This window comes from Pteropus medius, unplaced genomic scaffold (genome assembly GCF_902729225.1).
Source record: "Pteropus medius unplaced genomic scaffold, Ma_sr-lr_union100, whole genome shotgun sequence".
Taxonomy (NCBI): Eukaryota; Metazoa; Chordata; class Mammalia; order Chiroptera; family Pteropodidae; genus Pteropus; species Pteropus medius.
In genome coordinates, this window is record NW_024345483.1 from 909,352 (window position 1) to 923,261 (window position 13,910).

The following is a 13,910-nucleotide window of genomic DNA, read 5'->3' on the forward strand; positions in this document are numbered from 1 at the left end:
AACAATCCTATTTCTGGGTATAATCCAAAAGAATTGAAAAGATCTCAAAGAGATATCTGCGTTTCTATATTTGTAGCAGCACTATTCGCAATAGTCAAGATATGGAAACAACCCCAATGTTCATCAACAGATGAATGAATAAAAGAAAATATGGAATATACATATAATTTTTTTCAGCCTTAAAAAAGATGGAAATTCTGCCATTTGCAACAACATGGGTGAACCTGGAAGATATTATGCTAAGTGAATGAAGCCAGTCACAGAAGGACAAGTACAGCATGATTCCTCTTATATGAGGAATCTAAAATAGTCAAATTCATAGAAGTGGAAAGTCGAATGGTGGTTGCCAGGACCACCTGGTGGGGGAAATAGAAGTCATTGCTCAATGAGTATAAAGTTACAGTTCAGCAAGATGAAAATGTTCCAGAGATCTGCTATACAACAAATTATCTATAGTTAACAATATGGTGTTGTGCACCTAAAAATTTGTTAAGAGAATAGATCGACCATTTAATGAGAGAGAGAAGGGGGTGGGAAGAGGAAGAGAGTGCACAAAACCCAGATCTGGTGACCCTTAGATAGGAGAGAGGTAACCAAAGGCAACCAAGTCATCATCCATTCTCTCCCAAATTATGTTTTATATCCAAGCTAAGTGCCTTTCACTTAAAAGGTACTCTGTAATTTGGGGGCTGACAATGACATTGACTTTTACATTGCTTAAAATCTGCCCAAACATACAAACATTTTTAGTGCAAGCATAGTACAGAGAGAAAATGGTATAGGCAGCTGAATGGCTAATGGGGAGGACATGGAGGATCAAAGCACCAAGTGCGTCCCCACAGGCAATCAGCCAATTTAAGAAAACACTGGACCCATATTCTCACCAGAACACTAATGTAGTCCTTCTTGGAATTAGTAATAGCCCAGCACTAATGGCTGCAAAAAGGACCACCCTGTCTCCCCAGTCATTAATTCCAAGAAAAAAAGGACCACATTGAACTCAATATTGCTTTAACGCAGCCATCAGATGAAATATACAAGTTAACCTCCCCAGAGGGAGGCAATAATCTGAGCACATGGACTCAGCCCTCTCCCCTGCCTACACTAGAAGCCCCCCGGGAGCAGCTATCAATTCTTTGCTAGGAAGATGGCTGGATCCACCTGAAACATCTCTGTTTATACTGTCAAGTTCTCTGTTGCCCATTTGCTCAGGGACTCAGCTAGCTGAGAGGGAGACAAGCCAGATAATGTGGGAAAGGAAAATTGGTGCAAAGCTGCTGCTGCTGCTTCTGATGCTGTTGCTGAGGAGGAGGAGGAAGATGGTTTTTAATAACAACAGCTTATCATCAGTTGGGGATTACATATAATATGTCAGTCTTCTTGGACCAAAATATTATTAACTTCATTTGACAGATGAGGAAACAGAGGAAGAGAAGGCAAGTAAACTACCAAGGTTACGTAGCTAGTAAATGACTCAACCAAAATCAGAATGCATATCCCTGACCCTAAGTCCAGGCCTCTTTCCATTGGACCATGGCTATCACTGTTTGCCCTGCGTGGTATTGGTGGGGACTATATGAAGTCAAACAACACATTGAAATAATAATTATAGCTCCCATTGTATAAGTGCCTCCCGGGGTCTCAGGGACCTCCCTCAACTGTTGCTTTGGAGCTTAGCAACATCATGACCCACCACACCCCCAACCTCCATTCTCCTCTTAGAAACTGTCTCTCTGTCTGTCTGTCAAATTAATTTATCTCAGTCTGGAGCTCCCCTGGCAGCTCTAGTGGAGGAAAGCGTGTAGTCGAGCTGGGCAGAGAATGGCTGGCTGGGCAGAACAACGTCAGTATGGAACTTTGGGGAAACTGAGTTTTGTTTTAATTTTGGAAACTATGTTGTTTGTAGGAGCCTCCCACAGCCTCTGTCTCCTCTATCATGGAATTTAGTTGGCTGTATAGATTGCCTTTCCCAGCAGACCATGAGCTTCTGGAACACAAGGTGTTTCTCTATTTCTTCTTTTTGTGACCCCAGCATTTAGCGCAGACAGACATGACACAAAATAAATGTTCAATACATGTGTTTGAACAAGTACATGAACAACTGGCTGGCTGCTGCCCCTGCTTTTATTTGTTGCCTCAGATCACTGGCCCAGAAGAGATAATTTGGGAAAGCAAACTGAGGTATCACTGCAAATCAGGAACCATGGGTGGGTTACATGGTGATAGCCTTGTATGTGTAAAGAGCCCACCAGGCAGATTTTCTGTCAGGTCAGAATAGTCTGCCTTAAGCAAAGTGGAGCAAGCACTACCCTATTAAAGCAAACCCTTCTGCAGGCCACCTGAAGAGCCATGTTCCCGTGTGTGGCAACCATTCACTCAGGACAGTTGGCTCCACCACTGGCCGTAACATTAAGTGGTCCTAGCCTGAGCAATCAGGCCTTTTGGGGGAGAATGCAGATATTTGAATATTCTGGCCACAGTTACAGGGTCCAGGATCAGGTGGGATGGGGAAGTCCTGGAGGTGGCACAGTATCTTGGCACATACAACCTTTCCTTGGCAAGTTGGGCAGGTTGTTCCTTTCTACTTACCTGTGTTATGATAGGAGGCTCCCAACCAGATTTGGGGACAGAAATAATCTGTAGGGTAAGACTTAAGTCTGGGAGTAGGGTGTCTGAATGACAAAAAGTTTCATTTCAACTCTATGGATGCCACAAGTCAAGTTTCTACATCAGTGTCAAGAAGAAATGTTGATGTCCTCACTTTTCTCTGTCCTCTAAAAACTTTTCACAAAGCTGGGGGTAACACTCTAATGCACAAGGAAAAATGAAGGCACAATTGGTAACAGTCTTTAAGTCCTAAATTTTCTGGCATGGGCCTTAACTGCTACAGGAATCTAAAGGAGGGATAGTCAATGAAAGCTGAGTAATGAGTGGGCAGCTGGAGCTCTGACATTTGTGAATCTATGACTTTAGTTGGCACAGATTTCCTATGGGATGTGGGACTGGCAATGGACCTTAAAGGATGGGGAGGACCGGGCTTTGAGTAAGGGATGGGGCTCTGGATTGAAGCACAGGGAAAAGTGGAGCAAAGGCAAGGAGGCAGATGGAAATTAGGACCAAGAGCAGAAGGTATGGCTCTGACAAGAGTGGGATGGCATGTGCAGAGAATTATGGTGCTGATATGCGTGGCTACTGGGAAGGTGAGCCATAGAATCCAGGCTCAATGACTCTAGGCTATTGGGCTCTTGGAAAACTAGCCAGCAGCTGTGGACAGCTGAATCTAGACTCCCAAAAATATCCCTTTTAAAGGTGAATTTCCTGGGGAGTCTGCAACATGGTTCCACCTTTCAGGGAGTTCCCATCTCTGAATAGGCAATGTCTCATTCAGTGCCCATGACAACCCTGGGAGGGAGGGACTGTTAAGGAACCATAGACTCCAAACAGACATGAGCTGAGTGGGGACAGCAAAGTAAGTTGGAAGGTCACCTCTTTTCTATTCCAATGCAAGCATGTTGGGAAGAAGCTGTATTAGCAGATGTCAAATTGTGCATCTTGGAATCTAGAAGCATATTTCACCTAGAATTCCTCTTTTTGTTCACTTCCTGCAAAAACGTGCCTGCTTAACAAAGACAATAATACTATCATTGATCTTGTGTCTACACTGTGTTAAGTACTTTAATGGAATGAATTCATTCAATGCTCACAACAATCTTACGAGGTGAGCATTGTTATTACCTCTATTTTACAAGTGAGGAAACTGAGACACAGGTTAAGCAACTTATCCAAAGTCACATGGCTGGTAACTGATTCCAAATTAGGTAGCTTGCCACCCCAGCCAACCTTCTTGCCTGCTTCACTCCAAAGGTGCCCTCTGGGCACATCCACCGTGGACTCCAATAGGAAATGTCTATTCAATGCCCATGACAACCCTGGATGGGAAGGGCTATTCACGGATTGAAAATTCTGAACAGATGTGGACTGACTAGAGTCGGTAGGAAGGTCATGGCGTAAAAAGACCTGGTTCAGAGCTAGCCTACGTCAATTTCCCCACTTGCCATCACCATCACTGCCACATCCTTATTTATCATCATCAGCCACAACCCCAGCATATTCTTGGACCCCTAAGCAAATTTGTTCCTTTTGAGCACCCCAGGAGTCCTGACAGAAGACACAGGGCATATGTGGCACCGTGGCCCCTCTTGGGATATGCTATGGGCCTGGGAGGAAGGAGGAAGAGATATAATAATGCTGTCAGCACTCATGGGGAAAAAGTAGGGAGAGGAAAGTAATAATGAACCCAAGACAAAGGAGGATAAAGTCTCATGAACAGGGGAGGAGAGAGGTCATGAGTTGCAGGAATTTCAGCAGAGCTGAGACTGAATAGTGTATAGTGCAGGTAAACAAACTACACTGAGATCAAAATAAAACCTCAAAGCAGCCTTTGTGAGAATGAGCTGCCTTGATGTTGGACAATAAATGGGTATCTTCCAGGCTGGTGTTCTACATGGAGAGAAAGTAGGTGCCTGGGGCAGAGTCTAATGAGAGTGAAAGCTGCATCAGGCTTGAAGCTCCATATAGCTACATTAACCTTTTGTTGTGCTATGGACCCTTGGCTGACTGGTGAAACCTATGGACCTCCTCTCACAATAATACTTTAAATGCATTAAAATGTATAAAATTACAAAGGGAATAAATTATATCAAAATATTAAACAATATTTGTATGACATACTAACACAAATGCTTCTACATTAATTCATGAAATAAAAACTGGTGGTGAGTCTAACAACTACTGGGATTTCAAAATAATGTCAACTGTAAAGGCTATCTAGAAGTGGCTACAATGATAATGTGATATGAAAATATCTATGCCTTCCCTTGGAGACAAAGTTTCACATATTATTAATGCTGTTGTGGTTCACTGCTTACAAAATGGAATGAAATGAGAAATTTCAATTAGAAGTTAACAAATATAGAAATTCAATTTTCTCCCTCTTGACATCACAGGGGCCCTCATTAAGAAACATGCATAGGGCAATGGGAATTCTTTAGACCTGGGACCAGATGATGGAAGATTTACTCACAGGTTTTTTATACATTGTATGTCCTTGAAAGTGGGCTCTGACTCTTGATGGTCAGATAACTCCATTCTTCCTTCCCACAAATATTTATCAGAAGGTGAGTTTTCTGATTCTCTGCCTTGGTTCTGGAGACCAGGCACAGGGAAGCCCAACCGCAAGTCTAAATCTAAGTCCTTTGATCTACCAGCCCCCTATACAGGTCCTCATGTTCACAGGTCCGTTCTTGTTGAATATAGAATACGGTTCCTTTTGTGCTTCGTCAATAGGTTCTAGGGCCCATGGCTGAGAAGGGATCTAGACAAAGATCATGATTCTACCTTGGAATAAGCCAGTGCCACTCCAGGGGAGTCCTATGAAGCAAGCACACACATCCGGCTGAATACAGTGTGAAAGGTTATTACAAAACCAGTTACACTTTTACAGTAAGCCCCAGGGAGTTTGGCAGACAAAGCAAATGACAGAGAGTAAGAAGAAGAGTGAGAGCGACAGAGCAAAAAAGAGAAAGAGAGAGAATAAATGAATTTTAGAAAATAAAAATTTGAGCCTTCCTTTGTCTCAGTTGGGGACACCAAGGCCCAGAGAGGGCATTTGCTCTAGTGGAGCAACAGAGCAGTTCAGGGCTGAGTCATTGGCTATTTGACCAGAGATGGGCATGAGCCAATTGGTTTGGAAGGTGGCTCTGGAAGCACTGTTCAAAATAACAGCTCCCCTTGCCTCCATGCTGTTCTATATCTTGTGGCAAGGAAAATAAAAAAAAATTGCAACCTTAAGAAAGGAGCCAGATGCCTGCTGTGGTCATACTTTGGACATGCTGCGTTCAAATCGATGGCTGGTCCCAGTGATCAGAAGCCCAATATGATTCTGCAGGCAGGATGTGGCCAGCTGTGAAGTGGATTAGGCAAGGACTGGAGGGCAGGAAGGAAAGCAGAAGAAGGGAGGAGGGTGGATTTCCTGCTGCTGCTTAAGGGCCAGGAAAAGATGAGAAGGATGTGGACCTCAGTGGGGTCCAGACTGCTCAATCTGGCTTCAATCACAGGACATGAAGTGTGAATACAGGTGGGACTCCCCTGCGTGAATAATTTTTTTCTCAGATTTCCAGAGGAGTCAATGAAGAGTTGATTATTATTATCACGACTATTATTATTTTGTTCTTTCATTACTTAGGCAGATTTTGTCCCCACTTTGGTTTGCAGGTCCCCAGTCTTGACTCACACCTAGGGCCAAATGGGGCACTGAAAAAAGTCTAGGACTGTGAACTCCAACTCAGATTTGAGGCCTAGATCTGCCTCCTACCAGCTGGGTTAGTTGACTTGAGTGAATTACCAAACTTCCTGAGTCTCAATTCCTAACCAGCAGAACGAGGAAACAGACAACTACCCGTCAAGAGGAGCACACCACCACGAGTTGATGTGACAAAGCTCTGATCACTGTACAGAACTTCTCTTTCTGTCTGGGGATGACTGAGACATTGACTATTAGAAAGCAGGCTCCCTGGGGGCCAAGCTGTTCTTTTGCTTGCAAGAGGAAACTCTTGACAGACTCGCCAGCACATTCAAAAGCGAAATCTAAAGAGGATGTAATTTTCTATTTTTCCTTTTTGCACGAAATGGAAAATGATTTGCTGCATTGCTCCACAGAGCTTGATGTCAGCCAGCTATAACCACCTCCAGATTAGGGAGTGACAAATCTGGAACTTGCCATCAGAGTTTATGAACCATTTATGAGGATAAAACATGCATCGAGCTCTGATGTTTCAGGCCAGGGAGCAGATCAGGGGAAAGGCCAGAGGTCAACTAGCCAGCCTCCCACCTCTGACCATACACATTTGAGCTCTACCCCAAGGCCAAATGGCCAGCATCTGTAAACATTGGTATATGAAGAATGTTTGCTGGGCACTTGAATTCACAAACCAACCTCTTCCCAGAGGAAGAACATTACAGAGAAAAAAACACAAGTTCTGGAATCAGTCATGCCTAAGTCTTAGTCCCATTCCTGCCACATAAGATCTGTGGATCTTTGTGTATATATATTCCTTCCCTTTACTGAGTAGAGGTTTCTCTAGTGATCTTCAAGTCCATCTGTAGCCTTGACTTTTATTCTATTTCCTGTCTTCCAGATATCTACTAGAGACTGCTATGTGGACCACCTCTCAAATATGAATCTGTTTTTTAAAAAAGTCATTTCCCCTTCTTTGCACACACATCCATCAACCTGCCTACATGCATGTCCATAAACTCACTGTTTTCTTGACCCCATGTCCTTTCACCTACTCAAGGACATCACTACAATAATTTCCTTCTCTATCTCCTTCATAAAAAAAATTTCTTCTCTACTAAATCATTTCCATCAATATGCAAGCAAGCAATACATCTCCCACCTTTAAAATACCCCAAACTTGAGCCTCATTCTCCTCCAACTACCACTTTTCTCTTAACCCATCCAAACACCTGCAAAGAGTTTTCTCACTTTCTGGCTCCTCTTCTTTTTTTCACATTTTCTCCTCAATCCTGTCAGCTTGTGTTCCACCACTTCACTGAATTGTTTTCTATCAATTCACCAAAGACTTACCTCTTGCTGAAGCTCATGATCACTTACATCCTCATTGTTCTAGACCTTTCAATAGTATTTGACATGTTAATCACTCCTTTGTTCTTAAAATACTCTTTTCTGTGGACTGGACCTAGAAGTACACTCCCCTAGTTTTTGCTCCCCTTGTAACTATCCCCTCAGAATCTCCTTTCCTGGAGCTTCTTCATCTTCTTGACCTCTAAATGTCAAAGTGCCCCAGGGCTCCATTCTTGACCTTCTCTATTTCATCTACACACTCTCTCTAGCTGATCATGTGGTTTGAAATACAGTTTGGGTGATGACTATTCTCAAATTTATCCATGACCTCTCCCGTGACTACTGCACCCACATATCAAACTGCCTACTTGTCATCTCCATGTGGATGTGTAGAGTCAACACATTACAAAACAATTCTTTATTAGGCAGGTCCTGCCATTACTATGTCTGCTCCTCCTCAAATTTCTTCCCATCTCAACAAAGGGTACTACCATCTACTCATTTGCTCAGGTATTTCTCAAACTTATGAGTCAAACTTGACTCCTCTTTTTCCATTACCATGAACGACTTATCTGTTGACAAGTGCTATCAACAGTATCTTCAAGATGTAGCATTCAACTGCTTCCCACTACCTCTACAGCCATCACTGTGGCTCAAGCCATTATCTTCCCCATGGATTATTGTGGTATAGCTTCTTTCTGATCTCCTGGCTTCTACTCTGCTTTCCTTCCAATCTGTTCTCAATACAGTGGCCAGAGGGATTATATTAAAACAAAAATCAGATCATGTTGCTCCTCTATGAAAACCTCTCAAGTGTTTTTATAGTTCTAAGAACAAAATTCAAACTCTAAACATAGCTTAAAAGACCCTGTTGATTTGGCTTCTGCCTACCTCACTTTCTGACATCAGTCTCTTAACACTCTCCCTCTCCTGCTTCATGGCCTCCAGCCACTCTGACCTACTTGTTGTTCCTCAGACACACTAAGTTTGTTCCCACCACAGGGACTTTAAAGGCCATCTCTGGTGACCTTGACGTAGCCCTTCAGTCCCTATCACTCTTTACCTCATTACGTTATTTTAACTTCTCCATAATATTTATCAGCTCTTAAAACGTTGGTTACTTTCAATGCATCTATTTAATCAGTGTCTGAGTCTAGTACATTTTACCTCTCAACTATCTTTTGTCTTTGTCACCTTCTCTTCATCTCCCTTGGTGACACCTTAAAGTCCAGGTCACCATCATCTCTCATCTAGACTTCTGCAAGTGCCTCCTCTCTGGTATCCTTACTTCTACTGTTCACTGCTCTCTTGTTCTCTTTTCATACTGCAGGAAGAAGGATCTTCTGAAAGCATTAAGTTGGATCATGACCCCCCCACCCCATGCTCAAGCTTCCCGGCCCCTCATGGCTCCTTCTCCATTGCTCCTGGAATCAAATTCAATCTCCTGAGCTTGGCTTTCAAGTCCTAGTGGACTTGGCCCCAGACAAACTCAAACTGTATCTTTCCTACCACTCTTTGTACCTAATGTTTCTACTTCACCAGAGCACTTGCTGTTCCTGAAACCTTGTGTGCTCCTTCCTACCTCCGAGTCTTTGCTCATGTTCTCCCTTCTGCTTGGGATGACCTTACCCATTTCTCTCTATATGGCATGCTGCTACTCATTTTTCTATTTCCAGTTCAAGCATCCACTGCTATAAGATTTCTTTGTTTCTCCATGTTGCTACTGGGCCTGGATTATGACCTTTTTCTTCTGGATTCACACAGCCTCCTTTGTTTCCTAATCGTTCATCCTTATTACAGAGTACGCGGTCCTATCCAGATCCATCTGTTCCCAGGACTGTGGGATCCTCGAAAGCAGGGATCTTGTCTGAGTTGCTCTATCATCTCTGCCCCCAGCCCCTGTGTACAGAAGGCACACACAAGGCCAGTTATATACTTCCTCCCATCTGTTGCCAAAGCCCCAGTCTATGCACAGCCCTGCCTTGCTTGTGGTTTTCCACCCCTTAAACTATTAAAATTTTGTTGTTAAAGCTCACCAATCAATTCCATATTCATCACATTGTTTCTTTCTGATGTTTTGGTGGTGGTAGTGTTTTGTTGTGTTGTGCAGTGTTTTGTTTTACTTTATATTTATAATACCATGGCAGTCAACCCCTGGAGGTTCAATCCAAATCCCATGTGGGTTTGTCGTCTGTCAGCCATACAATAGCCTCTACCTGTGGAGGTTCAGAAAGATAGCCCAAAGGGAAGGTGAAAAAGAGATAAGCTCAGCAGCGGAGCCACAGCTACAGTTACTGTACCTGCATAGCACTTTACAGTATACAAGACATTTTCCCCATCTTTCTGCCACAGGGTCCTCTCACCACTCAGTGATGTAGAGAAGTCAGGGACCACCATTATTTTAACTTAGCAAATGGGAAAGCTAAGACACTAAGAAAGGAGAAGGACCACTAATTCCTCTCAGAAGAATGCTGCTTCTTGGACAGAAGGTCAAGAATGACTGCCAGGATGAGCCTGCACTAGGCTGCAAAATTTATTTTTTAATTAATTAATTAATTTTGGTGACATCGGTTGATGAAATCCAATAAGTTTCATCTGTACGTTTTAATAGTAAGGCATATATATATGCCTTACACACACACACACACACACACACACATACACACACACACACACACACAGTCTATTGTGTAGCCATCTCCCCAGGCAGTGATAGATTCCTCCCTCATCACCACATAGCTTGACTCCCCCTTGCCTCCCATCACAAAACTCTTTCCTTTTCTCTCCCAATCTCCCCCCCCTACCCCTTCTCTGGTAACTAATTAGTCTATTGTCCATGTCCATGAGTCTGTTTGTCCTGTTCATATTTCACAAGGCATTGTATTTATATCCCACATATAAGTGATATCATGTGGTTTTCAACTTTTTCTATCTGCCTTATTTTGCTTAGCATAATTATCTCGAGGTCCATCCATGTTGTCGCAAATGACAGTATTTCATCTCTTCTTATGACTGAGTAATATTCCATTGTATATATGTACCACAGCTTCTTTATCCAATCATCTATTGTAGGACACCGTGGCCAATGTGAATAGTGCTGCTATGATCATCGGTGTGCAAATATATTTTGAGATATGAGTTTTCAAGTCTCTGGGATAAATACCCAGTAGAGGGATTGCTGGGTCATATCGGAGATTGATAGCAAAATTTCAAAAGACACTTATTTTGAGGCTCATATAAGTTCAAAGCTGGCACCTGGGAATGAGAATCTGTTGGGTAGGCAAGGCAGCTGAGGCTGAAGATTCTAGGAGATTAGTGTAAGAGATTACATGAGCCATTTTCATACAAGTGTCTTAAAAACTCTCAGGATGGTGGTAGACATGGCTCGAGGGTGATGGGTGGAAAGGGTGCACAAGTTGAAGTAAAAAAAAAAAAACAAAACCAGTATCCTCACAGTCCATAGGGCTCAGGAGTGAGCATTGCAGCCTGTAGATCACTTAGACCCATCCTGGAAGAGAAGGAAGAGAGAAACCCAGAAAGGAGGTGGCCCATTGGAGCAAATGACAGCCCTAGGCAGTATGCTGCCCCTACAGGCAGACCCCAGATTAGCCACATGGGGAGATGGCCATTAGAAAATTCCTAAGGGCTCAGAAAGCCGTTATCTGACTGGTTTGCTGGGTGCCTTTAGGTTAGACTTTTCTCCTCTTAGGGCCTCAGAGTCCCCATCCAGACACTGTCTTGTGGGGTCATTTTGATTTTAAGATTTCATCCTCCATTACTCTGACCCCAGAAGGCAGCCAGTGGTAGGGAGCTACTGGTATCAGATACTCCAAAGAGAAATTCACTTTGTATAAGTCTGAGCAAGCTGTTGTGCATAGAAGCCTTGATTTAAGGCTATTTCAATAAGCCCCAATTCATCATTTTAGAGGTCTTCAAAGAAAAGACAAGTGCCATTTTCTAAATGCCATTATGCGATCAAGACTTTTGCAGCCAGCCTGGCAGGCTCACATGCCTACATATGTGCCCTGACTACTACATCTCACATCTTGCTGAGTGTGCCTGGTCTCCCTTTGATAGACAGCCCTGGTTATGTAGGGGTTGGGGTTGATGACACAGGGAAGAGACTGGGAGCCTCAGCCATGAGACAGATCGCACAAGAGGTACTCTGTCAAAACCTGTAGAAAAGTTTATATCAGGAAGTCTCCGCCTGGCCCAGGGTCAGTCCTGTCTCTCAAGAGCCTGATCCTGTTCTCTGAGCTGCCTTTCCCTGCAAGGCAGAGACCTAAGACAGCCTTCTATAAGTACCATCATCCCTCGGGTACAGTGCTCAAATCTGAGACCTAGCTGTCAGACTGCCCAGGATTGAATGCCAGCTTCACTACTTCTTAGCTCTGTGACCCTGGGAAAGTGAGTCGACCTCTCCGTGCTTCAGCTTTCTCATCTTTAAAATGAAGATAATAATAGCACACCGATTCCCAGAGTTAGGGTGAAAATTAAATGCTATAATGTCTATAAAGCTCTGAGAACACTGCCTGGCATGTTTTAAACTATGAATAAGTATCATGGTTATTGCCATCTTTATGGTACTACAAATAGAAGTGGCAAATGTGGAAGCTAGAAAATAAACTAGGGATTTCCCTAGGCCATGGGGTATGAGGAAAGCAGAGCAAGGTCTGGACACTGAAAGCCTGGTTTCAGATTTTAGCTTCACTGTTTTTGGCAGTGGGACTTAAGGCAAGTCTGGGCACCATCATCAGTCTGCTTCTTATCTCTAAAAGGTGTGGAGACTCCCCAGGCCATAGATATTTTTCCAGCTGGTGATGAGTAACCAGATGGGACACTGCTTTGTACCCAGCAACACACATTTTGGTACCATGTAGTCCAGTGGTTCCCAGACCAGCAGCATCAGCATAACATAGGAACGTGTTAGAAATTCAAGACATAGTGAATTAGAAACTCCAGGTTGTGGGCCCAGTAATCTGTGTTTTAAAAGCCTTCCAGGGAATTCCAATGTACGAAAAAGCTTGAGAACCACTTCTCTAACCCAAACTCAAAGGGATAAGGAAATAGAGGTCAAGAGAAAGCTTGAAGATTGCACATTCACAGGCACAAATTCCTGGGTAATGGGAATTGATGGCTCTGAGGTAGCTCAGTAGGGTACCTATGAGATCAAGGTCTCTTGCTTCCCAAGTGGTCATCTTACTAGGACAGCAGTCTGAGCAGTGCCTAAGACCCCTTCTCCCACAGAAGAGACCCCAAAGAGCTCAGGCTGAACACAGAGCCTTGATGTTTGCCCCTGAAAAATGTGCAAATGGAGCATTTTTAGGTGCTAGTCTCATGGCTGAAAGAGGATATTCCTTAGAGAAGAGTCTATGGGCACTGAACAGGTGGTGTCCTAGCATAAAACACATGTACCTACCTGGACACTTCTCTAAGGAATAGCCTCTCTTTCAGCCATGGTAGTAGCACACAGAAATACTGTTTCCACATTTTTAAAGAAACGATCACCAGGGCTCCGCATTAACCCGAGTTCTTTGGGGTATCTGCCTCGGAGAAAAGGTCATAGGCTCTCACAGTTCTCCCAGGCAAGAGCCCTATAACTTTTGCCCTACCCCAATTGCCCCAAGCAAAAACTCTTCCTCTCCACAGTGATAAGGGGCAGAAAGGCATGGAAGGGGGTCCACAGATCCTCCACAGGTCAGAGCCTTCTTGGTACTCTTGGCCCCTTGGTGTGGAAAGGCACAGGAGCTCCCGCCCACCCAAGCAATAGTCTGCTTCACCAGGTAGGTGAGCAGGACACAGTCCTGCTTCCTGAGCCCTTGTAAGGAATTGTTCTCTCCCTCATCATGCTGGCAGGTCACAACTCATTTCCCCCCAGACCAGATGCAGGAGCTTCAGTGGCATGTGGGCGCCCTTCTCCCTCTTCTCCCTCCCCAGCCACCTCAGCACGAAGTTTTCCATCAGAAGGTGATTAGATTTAGGAAAGGTTATTTTTTTTCCCCAGACATAATTGTTTCTTAATTCTTTAATTTAATTCTCTTTAAAGATTACAAGCAACAACCAGCACTTGATAAATGATAAAGAACATTAATAATTAATTGAATTTTCAATGGCAATTTTTAAAATTTGTTTCATGGCAATTAAATATATATATGTGTGTGTATATATATGTGTATGTGTATATATAAATATACATACATACATACATACATACATACATAGTTTGAGGGTACATAAATACATATACACACACACACACACACAC